Source organism: Leptonychotes weddellii, chromosome 8, assembly GCF_054177405.1.
Source record: "Leptonychotes weddellii isolate Sample4059 chromosome 8, ASM5417740v2, whole genome shotgun sequence".
NCBI lineage: Eukaryota > Metazoa > Chordata > Mammalia > Carnivora > Phocidae > Leptonychotes > Leptonychotes weddellii.
In genome coordinates, this window is record NC_138376.1 from 16264171 (window position 1) to 16277562 (window position 13392).

Consider the following 13392-nt stretch of genomic DNA (forward strand, 5'->3'; position numbering starts at 1 on the left):
GCTCAAATGATTTTCAGCAAGGGTGCCAAGTCCATTCAATGGGAGAAAGAACAGTCTTATCAACAAATTTTGCTGGGAAAACTGGATTTCCTTCCACATGCAGAAGAATGAAAGTTGGGCCCCTATCATATACCGTACACAAAAATTAACTCAGCTGGATCAATGACCTAAATATAAGATCTAAAACCATAAAACTCTTAGAAAAAACACAGGACTAAATCTTTATGGCCTTGGATTTGGCAATGGATTCTTAGGTATGACACCTAAAGCACAAGCAACAAAAGGAAAAATAGATAAATCAGGTCTATCCACTAAAAAATTAAAAATTAAAAAAATTTTGTGCACCAAAGACATTATCAAGAAAACAAAAAGACAACCTATAGACTGGAAGACAATATTTTCAGAGCAAATATCTGATAAAGGTTTGCTATCTAGATTATATAAAGAACTCCTAACACTCAACAAGACAACCAAATTTAAGAAAAGGGCAAAGGACTCAAAGAGACATTTCTCCAAAGAAGATATACAAATGGCCATCAAACACATAAAAAGATGTTCAACATCATTAGTCATTAAGGAAATGTAAATCAAAACCACAGTGAGTTGCCACCTCCCATCCATCAGGATGGCCATTATAAAAAATGAAGAAATAAAAAAACAGAAAACAACAAGTGTTGGTGAAGATGTGGAGAAATTGGAATGAGAATATAAAATGGTGCTACCACTGTGAAAAACTGGTGTTTCTCTCAAAAAACTAAACACAGAATTACCATATGACCCAGCAATTGCACTCATAGGTATATACCCAAAAGAACTGAAAACAAGTGTTCAAACAGATACTTGTCCACCAGTGTTTACTGCAGCATTATTCACAATAGCCAAAAGGTAGAAACAACCCAAGCATCCATCAGTAGATGAATGGATAAACAAAACATTGTATATATATACAATGATATATTATTTGGTCCTAAAAAAAGGAATGAAGTTCTGATACAACATGGAGGAACCTTGAAAACATTATGTAAAATGAAATAAACCAAACACAAAAGGTCAAGTATTGTATGGTTCCACCTATATGAAACATCTAGAACAGGCAAATTGAGAGACACAGAAAATATAATCGAGGTTACCAGGGGCTGGGAGCGGGGAGAATGGGGAGTTATGACTTAATGCTTATAGAGTTTCTCTTTGGGTGGCGGAAAAGTTTTGGAAATCAATAGTGGTGTTGCCTCTACAACATTGTGGATGTACTTAATGTCATTGAATTGTACACTGGAAAGGGATTAAGATGGCAAATGGCAAATTCTGTTATCTATCTCTATTTTACCACAAAAAAAATCTTACAAAATGAAATGAAACAAGAATTGACAGATGCAAGGAAGAAAGAGAAATGCAATGTGGATACGGCACTCTTCAGAATGGGTAATTACTAGGACAGTGTGTGCTGATGGCCGGCCTTTTATTCCAGAGAGATTTTGTGCTGGGCACCAAAATAGGCCTACATACAAAAAAAAAAAAAAAAAAAAAATCATAGGCAGAGAAGACTTGCTCCAGCAAATATGGGAGAAGAACATTGACCCTTCAAGTTATGAGACTGACCCAAGATGCCAAAGTAATGAGTTTAAGGTCACTTTCTATGCCCAAGTTTTATCATTCTGATGGCCCTTATTTCCTCTGCCATATCGAAGCTCAAGTCCCATATCAAATACGGGAATGTTATTTAAAAAAATGCCTCAGCTGACGGATGCCCGAGAGCTTGCTTAGCTCAAAAATGTTTATTCTTCCAGCCTCCCCAAGGCTCCTGGGTGGCTCAATTGGTTCAGTGGCTGCCTCTGGCTCAGGTCATGATCCCAGCGTCCGAGGATCAAGCCGGGCATCAGGCTCTCTGCTCAGCGGGGAGCCTGCTTCTCCCTCTCCCTCTGCCTGCCGCTCCCCCAGCTTGTGCTCTCTGTCAAATAAATAAATAAAATCTTTAAAAAAAATGTTTACTCTTCCAGCCCCTCTTCTGTACCAAAAAAAAGAGGCAGTGTGGCTTGCATACCCTTTTCATTTACTCTTTAAGACAAAATACGTCTGCTTCCTATTCTGCAGCATTACAAACTCTGCTATCAGGAGAGAAAGCGACACAGAGGCATGCTCCCTCCACGATGGGATGTGGCTTTAAATCCTCCCCCAGGGGTGTTCGGGGATTCACCAGCTGTGCCAGGGTAACACTGCCCAGCGCCCTCCTCCCCTCCTCCACCTCCTGCGACTGGCATCGAGCTCGTCGGTGCAGCAACCCATCTCCAGAATGGCATGAGCATTGAGATAAAGTACTCTGCAGTGCTTGGCACAGAGTAGAGACTCAAAATATGTTTGTGGAATACAGAGAATCCCAGTCCCCTCTGAGCTGGGAAAAGAAGCACGAGGAGGTGATTGTGAGGAGAAAAGAAAGTCACCTCCATGGAATACTAATGAAGTCGAAGTTCAATTTTAAGACAGGGACACATGTTTAAAAGAGAGCACACATGGCCTTTTATTTGCTTCAAGCCTCTTTGAATATATCTGCCCTTTCATCTGAATGATTTTAAACCTTCAGTTGGATCCAGAACCGATTTTCAGGGATATCCACCGTTGAATTGAGGAGTGAGCTGCCTGCAAATCGCACATGTCCTTAAATGTCTAAACCTACTAATAATGTATGGTGATTAACATAATAAAATAAAATTTTTTAAAAAATTTAAAAAATAAAAAAAAAATAAACCTACTAAATCAAATAGGCCTCCTGTGAGCTGCCTGACCGGCTCCGTGGGAAAAGCACGCGACTCGACCTCTGGGTGGTGAGTTCGAGCCCTAAACTGGGTGTGGAGATTACTAACAAACAAACAAACAAACTTTAAAAAAATAAATAAAATAGTCCACCTGAGAAGCACATATAAAAAAAAAAGAGCAATGAATACAGTCATCGTGGTGAAAAATTAAGAGAGAGCCTTAAAAAAAGATACATACTTCTGTATAAGTGACATTTGGGTAAATTTGATATGACGGCTAGTTTGCTTACTTTTCTTTCATGTTCATTGTTTTCTTCTGATTTAAATTGTACTGTTCAGCTACGCCCCACAGCTGGCCCTACATACTGATTGCTAAGAGGCACTCTTCCAGAGAGCTGGATTCAATTAGCAACCCATCTTTAATGCCCCAGCATATTACATACTTCACATGTATAATCATTTATTTTATGACATCATGCCATCCTATAGATAAACAAAAAACTTTGAGAAAATTTATTAGCTTTTTGAGGAGTGTCCCCAAAAGGGTGTCATTTTCATTTTAACCAATAACTAAGATGGGAATAACTCCACTCTTGAGGGTTAACCTATAGAAGCACATTAAGTTCAGAAATTCCCCTCATGAGTTTTTTTCTCTTCTACCATAAAATTGCAGAAATGTCTATCCTGCCCACTTGTAGAACTCTCTGTAGATCCACGGTGCTGTGAGTGGGAGGTGAGAACAAAAATGGAAAATGTGAGGTAAAGCCTGAGCTTTCTCCTCACTATGTAGTAAAGGAAGCCACCATACAGGCAGTTCATCTTTATTTTAAATTACAGACATAAATTGGGCTATTGGATTGTAAAAAGTGATGGAGGTAGAATGAGCAGTCCTAGGAACAATTGAACCAAAAATCTTCAAGCTCAGCTATACTCTTCAGAGAACCAGTAACATCAAAAGAAGAATGTCTCTTGCCAGGCCCCATCTCCATTTTTAAAAATTTGTCTGTTTAGGAGCACCTGGGTGGCTCAGTTGGTTAAGCGTCTGCCTTCGGCTCAGGTCATGATCTCGGGGTCCTGGAATGGAGTCCTGCATCAGGCTCCCTGCTTAGCGAGGAGCCTGCCTCTCCCTCGGTCCCTCCCCCTGCTCGTACTAGCTCTCTCTCTCTCTCTCTTTCTCTCTCATGTGCAAGCATGCTCACAAGTCACACACACACTCTCTCTCTCACATAAATAAATAAAATCTTTAAAAAGAAACTGTCAGTTTATCACAAGCAAGTCGGGCAAAACAGGGACAATCAGAAGTGGAGGCTACTGGGACAATTCCTAATGGGCTGAGGGACCCTGCTATAGGTCCTGGGTCAAGATCGAGAAGGTGTGGAAGAAGAGTAAGGGGTATGGCAGTTAGGATCTGAGGCACAAGGAAATGCAGGCTGGAGAACAGATAGTTTTTAGGCAGTAGAGTTCTCTTCTCTGTTGCCTATTCGCTCTTCTGTAAGGAAGGCTGTTGCTGGCAATTCTCACTCCACACCCCATCGCTTCTCCTGCTGTGGATCCATTTTCTCTTCTAATGTCTTCCAGCATCCACATGTTTCTGCTATTCCGGGCGCCTAGGTGGCCCAGTTGGTTGAGGGGCCAACTCTTGATTTTGGCTCAGGTCATGATCTCAGGGTCATGAGATCAAACCCCTCGTTGGGCTCAGGACTCAGCAAGGAGTCTGCTTAAGATACTCTCTTTTTTCCCTCAGCCTGTCTCCCCCTCTCAAAATAAAAAATGTTTCTGCTATTCAAAGTCTCAGGATGACAATTCCACACAAAGCTGTCTGGTGTTTATCATGAGCCACAAGAGGTGCTCTGCTTCTCATTCCCTGTCCCCCACCCCCTACTCCCTACCAAAAATGATTAGAAATTCCCTCTGACCGAGACATGGCAAAGTTATTTGCATATTGAACACATTCCATTCTTTTTGTATAACAAATATAATTTTAGTAAGTTATCACAGCATCTAACTGAAGAAAGGGATGAGGAAAGGAGATAATATTTACAAACCTGCCTGTGTTCCACTCCGGTGGGTGCTCTCAACATATTATCTCATTTAATCCTCTCAGCATTCCTGTGAAGGAGGCTTATTCAACCCATTTTACAGATGTGAAAACAATCACAAAGGCCACAAACTCCAGGAGCCATCCTTACCCAGCCCAGTTTTTTAATACAGTGGTCTAAGCAAGTCTCGAGCACAGTAGATGACTAATAAATGGTAGACGCCCTTGATCCCTGTCCATGATCAAATTGATCAAAGTTTACCTCTGTTTTCCTGCCCTGTCCTCTCACCCCAAGTCAGTTATCATGTTTTATCTCAGCACTCAAAACATATATTAATGGAGAACAGAAAGTTCTTCACACTATACTTGACTCTCTAAAGGAAAAGTCAAAGTCTTACATGCATTTATTAATGCCCACTTTTTCCCACAAGGGGTTTAAAGTGATTTACCACAAAGAGGAGCACCTGGCTGGCTCAGTCAGTAGAGCATGCAACTCTAAATTTCAGGGTTGTGAGTTTGAGCCCCACATTGTGTGTGGAGCCTACTTCAAATTAAATTAAATTAAATTAAATTAAATTAATAAATAGTGATTTATTTAGCTACAAAGATAGCTACAATAACATGACTAATTATAAATAAGAATAAAATAATAGGATCATAGATAACATAAATATAAGTAGCTAATAACAGAAGAGGAAAAGAAAAATCATAAATTGCAGGCTACAAGGAATTACATAGTTGCTATAATTAAGCTTTAATTTTTACTTTTTGTTTACTACCAGTCAAACCAAAAAGGAAAACCTGGTCCAGTTACATAGTTCTAATTGTTAGAGAAGAAAAGAAACTTTCCCAAGGGAAGCTTAGCTTTTCTAAAAATTTAGTTTTAAAATATATACGTCATGCACAATTTCATATTCGCTTCTACCCTCCCTACCTCATGATAGAGTACACGCTATTCCTATCATACATTCCTATAGCAAAACCAAAGCATTAAAGTAAAACTCTCTAGTCAAGGTTAGACCCTCCAGAAAGGTTCTCAAGCTGGGACACACATTTCATATCAGTTATCTATTGCTGTGTAACAAATCACCCCAAAGGTCAAAACCACCACCATTTTATGTGCTCATTCTTCTGAGAGTCAGCAAATTGGGCTGAGCTTAGCTGGGCAGTTCTTCTAATAGTGCTCAAGCCTCACACTACAGAGGTTCTGGTTTAACTGGTCTTGGATGGGGTCCTTCATTGGCAGCTCCCTAGGTGATTCTTATGTATTGCCAAGCTTAAGAACCACTGGCATAGTGCATAACCCTAAATCACAATTCAGTGAAGGCAGTTACTCCCAGGTGAAGTACAGTTAAAAGGACTTTAAGAAATGCCAGACCCAGATTATCCAAAACAATAGTGAAAAAGAACAAAGTTGGAGAACTCATATTTCCTGATTTCAAAACTTAACTGCAAAGTTACAGAATCAAGATAGTGTATGGCATAAGGATTGAAATATAGAGCTATGGATCAGAGTTGAGAGTCCAGAAATAAGCCCTACTTTTATAGTCAATGGATTTTCAACAAGGCTGCCAAGATCTTTCAATGGGGAAAGAACTGTCTTTTCCACAAATGGCACTGGGACAACTGGATATCCACATGCAAAGTAATGATTCTGAACCCCCTTCCTTCCATCATATAGAAAAAGTAATTCAAAATGGATCGCAGACCTACAGGTAAGAGCTAGATCTGTGTAACTCTTAGAAAGAAGCACAGGATTATACACCACGACCAAATAGGATTTATCCCTGGAATGCAATTTTGTTTTAACATCCAAAAATCCAGTAATGTAACTCACTATATTAGTAGAATAAAGGACAAAAAACCCCACATGGTCTTCAATAGCTGTAGAAAAATCATTGTTCAAAATCCAATTATATTCAGATACAGCCTCTCAATAAACTAAGACTAAAAGGAGGCGTCCTCAATTTGAAAAAGGGCATCTATGAAAACCTGACAGTTAACACTATACTTAATAGTGAAGATGAACATATGATGGAATACGATTCAGACTTAAAATGAAGGAATTTCTGACACAGGCTACAACATGGAGGAACCTTGAGGACGCTATGCTCGGTGAAATAAACCAGTCGCAAAAACCACAAATACCGATGGTTCCCCGGGTATGAAGTACCTAGAACAGTATAATTTGTCGAGGCAGAAGGTAGAATGGTGGTTGCCCAGGGCTGGAAAGACACGGGGATGGGGAATTAGTGTTTAATGAGGACAGAGTTTCAGTTTGGGGGGAGTAAGAATTCTGGAGATGGACGGCAGAGACAGTTGTATGACAATGTGAATGTACTTAACGCCGCTGAACTGTCCACTTAAAAACAGTTAAAATGATACATTTTGTGTTATGACTTTTATATTTCACAAGGTAAAAAATAAAGATAAGTTAATAAAACAGTGAAAAAAATTAATGTTTTCCCGCTGAGACTGGGAGCAAGGAAGAATATGTTCTCTCACCACTTTTATTCAACTTTGTCCCAGAGTCTCTAGCCAGTGAAGTAACGCAAGAAAAAAAAAACAAACAAAGGGTATACAGATTGGAAAGGGAAGAAGTATAACTGTCTTTATTCACAGACAACATGATCCTGTATGTAGAAAATTCTATGGAGTTTCCAAAAATTTACTAGAATTAGTAAACCAGATCAGCAAGGCCATAGGACAAAAAAACCAATACACAAAATTAATTGTATTTCTACATGCTAACAATAAACAATCCAAAAATAAAATTTAAAAACAATTCCATACACAATAGCATCGAAAAAAATAAAATACTTGGGAATAAATTTAACAAAACAAGTGCAAGAACTATGCACCAAAACCACAAAACATTGCCAAGATATTTATCTGACAATCTGAATAAACGGATGTACCATGTACATAGATAATCTATGTACCATGTACATAGATTAGAAGGCTCAATATTGTTAAGAGGGTGATCCTTCCTAAACTGATCTAGAGATTACATGAAATCCCTATCAAAATCTCAGCAGTTTTTTGGTAGAGTTGAATGACATAATCCTAAAAGTTATATGAAATGCAAAGAATGGGGGCACCTGGGTGGCTAAATCAATTAAGCCTCCGCCTCTTAATTTCCGCTCAGGTCATGATCTCAGGGTCCTGGGATTGAGCCCCATAGCGGGCCCTGTGCTCGGCAGGGAATCTGCTTGAGGATTCTCTCCCTCTCCCTCTGCCCCTGCCCCCACTCATACTACCTTCTCTCTATCTCTAAAATACATAAATAAATCTTAAAAAAAAAAAAAGAAGAAGAAATGCAAAGAACCTAGAAGAGCCAAACCATTTTGAAAAAGAAGAACAAAGTTGGAAGACTTATACTACCTGATTTCAAAACTTACTATAAAACCACAGTAACTAAGACAATCTTATATTGGCTTAAGTACAGACAGATGGGTCAGTGGGACAGAATATAATACCCAGAAATAAACCCTTACCTTTATGATCCATTGATTTTCAACAAAGATGTGAGGCAATAAAAAAAAAAAAAGTGTGTGTGTGTGTGTGTGTACCCTTACTTCACAGTACACACAAAAATTCATTAATAGACCTAAATTTTAGGAACTAAATAATTATCTATACAGATGCCAAAATCTACTAAAAAAAAAAGTCCTGACTAAATCGCTCTTTGCTTTATTTCACTCAGGCAAATGATGGGGGCTAAAGATGGGCCAAATATCTTACATGGCATTGTCCATTATTTTAAACACCTTCACCAATGTTTTCCTTTCTGTGGCCAGATCTGTCACGCTGAGTCCCTTGGCAGGAAAACCCCATCCCAGCATCCTGATGGACAGTTGGACTGAAAAGAAAGGCAGTGGGATTGTTAAGCGGACCCCGAGATACTGAAAAATTCTAGATGGGTTCTAAACTCAGATTTTGTGTTATAGAAGGAGAATTTGTTTTCCGTCAAGAGAATTTAATTCAGAGTTACACCAATAAGTTCTCAAACGTAGCTGTAATCATTCACCCCAATTTATTTTGAGGACATCACAAAGAAAGGAAGGCCTACCCAGGGCTTTGGCTACTGGGTTTCTTAAGCCCAGAAGTGTTGAGAGGGTCCACAAAGCCCTAAGTCAGCAGCTGCGGTTTGGGGGATTTTACGCACAAGGTGCCCAAGTGTGCATCTCTCCCGAGAGCCTGGAACATTGCTGATCCAGGACTGAGCCGGCCTCAGTGAAATGCCTCCCAGGCAAGCAATCCCTCAATTAATCTCAAGGCTTCAGTAGACCTGAGAAATGAAAGAACACACCTCTCTCTCTCAAGGGAGAGCGGCGGGTTTGTCCATGTCTTCTGGATCCCTTCCAGCTTCTGGGAAGGTTTTCTTCCTTGCAAGTCTGGAATGGGTGTGGGAAGCAGCAATGTCCTCTTCTCCACCAGTGACGGGATGTGCGTTCACCTGCCAAGACAAGCAGCGACTTGTAGGACCAACACCTTGCCGCTTTTGTTTGGAGATGTGGTACAAAGCAAAGCAGGCCCCCTTCCCATGAGGCTATTAAAAGGTAATTTGTATTTAAAACAAGGATCTATGCCCCAAACATGATTTCCATCTATCTCCCGACCTACCCACAAATACTCATTAAAACTGAATTTTAAGATTAGCCATGCGTGTCTTTTAAAGGATTAAACTCCCCTCTTAGCAAATTAACCTTAAAAACTCTATTCCAGTGAGTAGTGACCTTTCTTCATTTTAGAAGAAAATGTCACCCTGCGTGGAGTTTGCTTGAGATTCTCTCTCCCCACTGCTCATGTGCTCTCTCTCTCTCAAATCAATCAATCTTTTTTTAAAAAGGTCACAATTAAGAATTATAACTCTTAATATTTGTTTGCCCTCATGCTATACTTTCTACCTGAGAATTTCAAGACAGAAGGACCTATCACATTAGGACAAGTCATTTTCCAATGTGACACACAACCACACTGTCTCTTTCATATCTATTCCTCGATTTTATGATAAATAAATTGTAGAAAATGACAGGACCATTCCCAGTTTGTGACAAAGTTAAGCCCGGCATGTGATCCCTGCTTCTCCAGTGTTATTTCTGGATATTTCTCCTACCAATATTCTATTTCCTACCATTTTTTTAAAAAATGAAACATTGTTCTCATCATCCTGCCTTTTTCTCGTATTTCCTTTCATGTTTTAAAAATAGCATTTTTTTCAGATTATAAAATTAATACTGTTCATTACAAAATTTGAAAATATGAAAAGTTATGAAGAAGAAAATCAAGTTACCCATAATGCCTCCACCAAGAGATAATCACTGTTAACATTTTTGGTGTATTTCCCTTTCGTATTTTTATGTATGAATTTTTCTCCCAAAATCACATAGCCAATAAATCAGAGGCAATTTTCCCATTCTTAATCCATATCCATTTGGGAGAAGATCACTTATGTTTGGTCTTGAGCTTGTCCCACCGTACCTCCAGCCCTAATCTTCCAGTCCCTGCCTTGTGGTCTGTTTTTCTATCCACACTCATCCCGAGTTCCTCAGCTGGGGCCCCACTTACACTGGACTCCAGGTTCAGGTTTTGACTATTTGCCTTCAATGCTGTTTGACCCCTTGGACCTTTGGGAACATGAATTGTAAAGGCAAAAACTTCATGCAGCTCTGTACCCAATGTAATAAAAATTAAGTAAGACTTCATGAAAATCTACATTCTTTATTATTTTTGATGCTTTGGAAACTAACCTAGAGTTTTACTTTGCCTTTTTTAAAGGCAGGCATTTCCAAAGACATGAGATGCTGGACAGCAGGCACCATGCCCATTTATATTTGTAACTGCAGCACATGGCCCATAGCAAGTGCTCAATAAATGTCCACTGAATGCTTAAATGACATTTATTGAACTCTTGCTTCCTGTCTGGGGGAATATAATCAAAGCCGAAGGTTAATAATAGCAACAGTCATGAATGTGGTTGGTGGCTCTGCATCCTTTATCAGCCAGAATCACTGGTCTTTAATCACTTAAACCTCTCTGTTCCTCCAGGCAGGGTCTCCCCTTCCTGGCCACTGGCCTCCTCCTCCTACCACCTTCATGCTTGCTGCTCCCCCCCGCACCTCCCACCTCCCCGGATGGACTGAGACTTGACTCCCCCACCAAGGACAGCGTTGGCCTCCCCCTCACTGACTCATAGCCCCTCTTCTCAAGTCCCACCACCCCACCTAGTGCAGTCACCCCCATTCTTGTAAGCTGTATGACCACCTTTCATCCTTGTCTTACCTGACCTCTCCAAGGCAGTTGACACCCTTGTCCTCAACTTCCCTGAAACTCTATCTTTGGAGTGCACACTTCCTTCCTCTAAGTTCTCCTTGTACCCCTGGCTGCCCCCTGCCAGCCTCTTCTGCAGAGTCCTCCTGTGCCGGAGCTGTAAATGTTGGAATTCCCCCCATGTCCCTCCACTGTTCTCTGCTCTCACCCCGCAGACTTACCTCTCTGATCTCCCCCCTTTCCAGGATTTCTGCACCAGCCATGGATCCCGCATGCCCCGTGGAGTGGAATATCACAGGAGCCCCTGCTGTACAATTCCACTCGAACGTCCCTCCAAATCAACATGTCCCAATGGAACTTACATCTTCCAGCCAAAATCTGCCCTTCTCTTACTGTTTCATGACACTCAGGTCTGAAACTTGGGAGTTCCCATGCTCTTCCTCAGTCCCTGATCTAATGGTTCACCAAGTCCTGTCCATTCTACCATTTGACTCTTTGTCCAATTATCCTCCAGCCTGGGATCTTTCCAAGATGTCCATCTGACCTTCCTCTCAGTAACATCCATTCCTCTTATACTAACAGGGCCCAGCCTCTTTCATGTGGTTGGCAGGCCCTTTGGAATTGGGTCCGTGCTTACCTCGCTAGCCTCATCCCTTAATAGTTCCTGTGGTCTAGTCAGGCCCAACCTTTTAATTCATTCAGAAAGGCCCAATGTCTCTCATCTGCAGTGGTTGCATCTACTTTCCATCAATCTGGAGTCCTCTCTACCCCTTATTTCACCTGGCCATCCCTTGCTCTTCCTTCAAGTCTTAGCGTAGACAACGTTGTTTCAGGAAGTCCTTCTGAAGCTCCAAATCTCTTAGAATATGCTCTTGATACACATGGTCCAAAAATGCTCCCTATCATCTTAGCACTTACACACTAACCGTGATTGCCTTTATACCTGCCTAGGCGGCCGAGTGAATGTTCAGTGTGCTGAGAGGCAGACACCAAGTTTCTCTTCCCTGCACACATCACAGTACGATGCTAGCACATAGTAGATGCTCAGTAGAAACACAGTGAATGTCAAATTAGTGAATGAAGGAAGGAATGAGTAAATGAATGTTCTTCTCTCTTTTGTCAATGCTCTTTTCATCGCTCGCCAGGATGAAGCAGAGATTCCTAACAGACCTCCTCACACTCCTGTCTGATTTATGTTCCACATTTAGGTACAAATGATCATTCTAAAAAAAAACCTAATCATGTCATGCCCTGTTTTAAAATCAATGGCTCTGCATTTCTCACAAGATAAAGTGTAGACTTTAGCCTGGTTTTAAGGCCCTTTAGGATTTAGCTCCTACTTCCCTCCTCACTACAGTCCCTCTCCTTTTGAAACACTGAAGTCCAGCCGCTCTGAACCACTCTTGGCTCTTCCCACAGGCCAGGCTCTCTTGGCTCCGGGCCTTTGCACATGCTCCTCTTCCTTTTCCCTTTTGCCCCACCCATCCCCTTTCAGCCTCAGGACCCAGCTTAGGAATCACTTCTTAGGAAGATGCCTCTGAGCCCTCAGTTCCCTGGCAAGTAAAATGAGGTACCCTAATCCAAAGGGGTACGTGCACCCCGATGTTTATAGCAGCAATGTCCACAATAGCCAAACTATGGAAAGAGCCAAGATGGCCATCGACAGATGAATGGATAAAGAAGATGTGGTATATATATACAATGGAATATTATGCAGCCATCAAAAGAAATGAGATCTTGCCATTTGCAACGACGTGGATGGAACTGGAGGGTATTATGCTGAGCAAAATAAGTCAAAAAGAGAAAGACATGTATCATATGACCTCACTGATATGAGGAATTCTTAATCTCAGGAAACAAACTGAGGGTTGCTGGGGGTGGGGTGGGGTGGGAGGGATGGAGTGATTGGGTGATAGACACTGGGGAGAGTATGTGCTCTGGTAAGCGCTGTGAATTGTGCAAGACTGTTGAATCTCAGATCTGTACCTCTGAAACAAATAATGCAATATATGTTAAGAAAAAAAAAAAAGAAGAAGAAGAAGAAGGTAGCAGGAGGGGAAGAATGAAGGGGGGGAAATCAGAGGGGTAGACGAACCATGAGAGACGATGGACTCTGAAAAACAAACTGAGGGTTCTAGAGGAGAGGGGGCTGGGAGGATGGGTTAGCCTGGTGATGGGTATTGAGGAGGGCACATTCTGCATGGAGCACTGGGTGTTATGCACAAACAATGAATCATGGAACACTACATCTAAAACTAATGATGTAATGTATGGTGATCAACATAACAATAAAAAATTTATAAAAAAAAAAATGAGGTACCCTAATGTGGT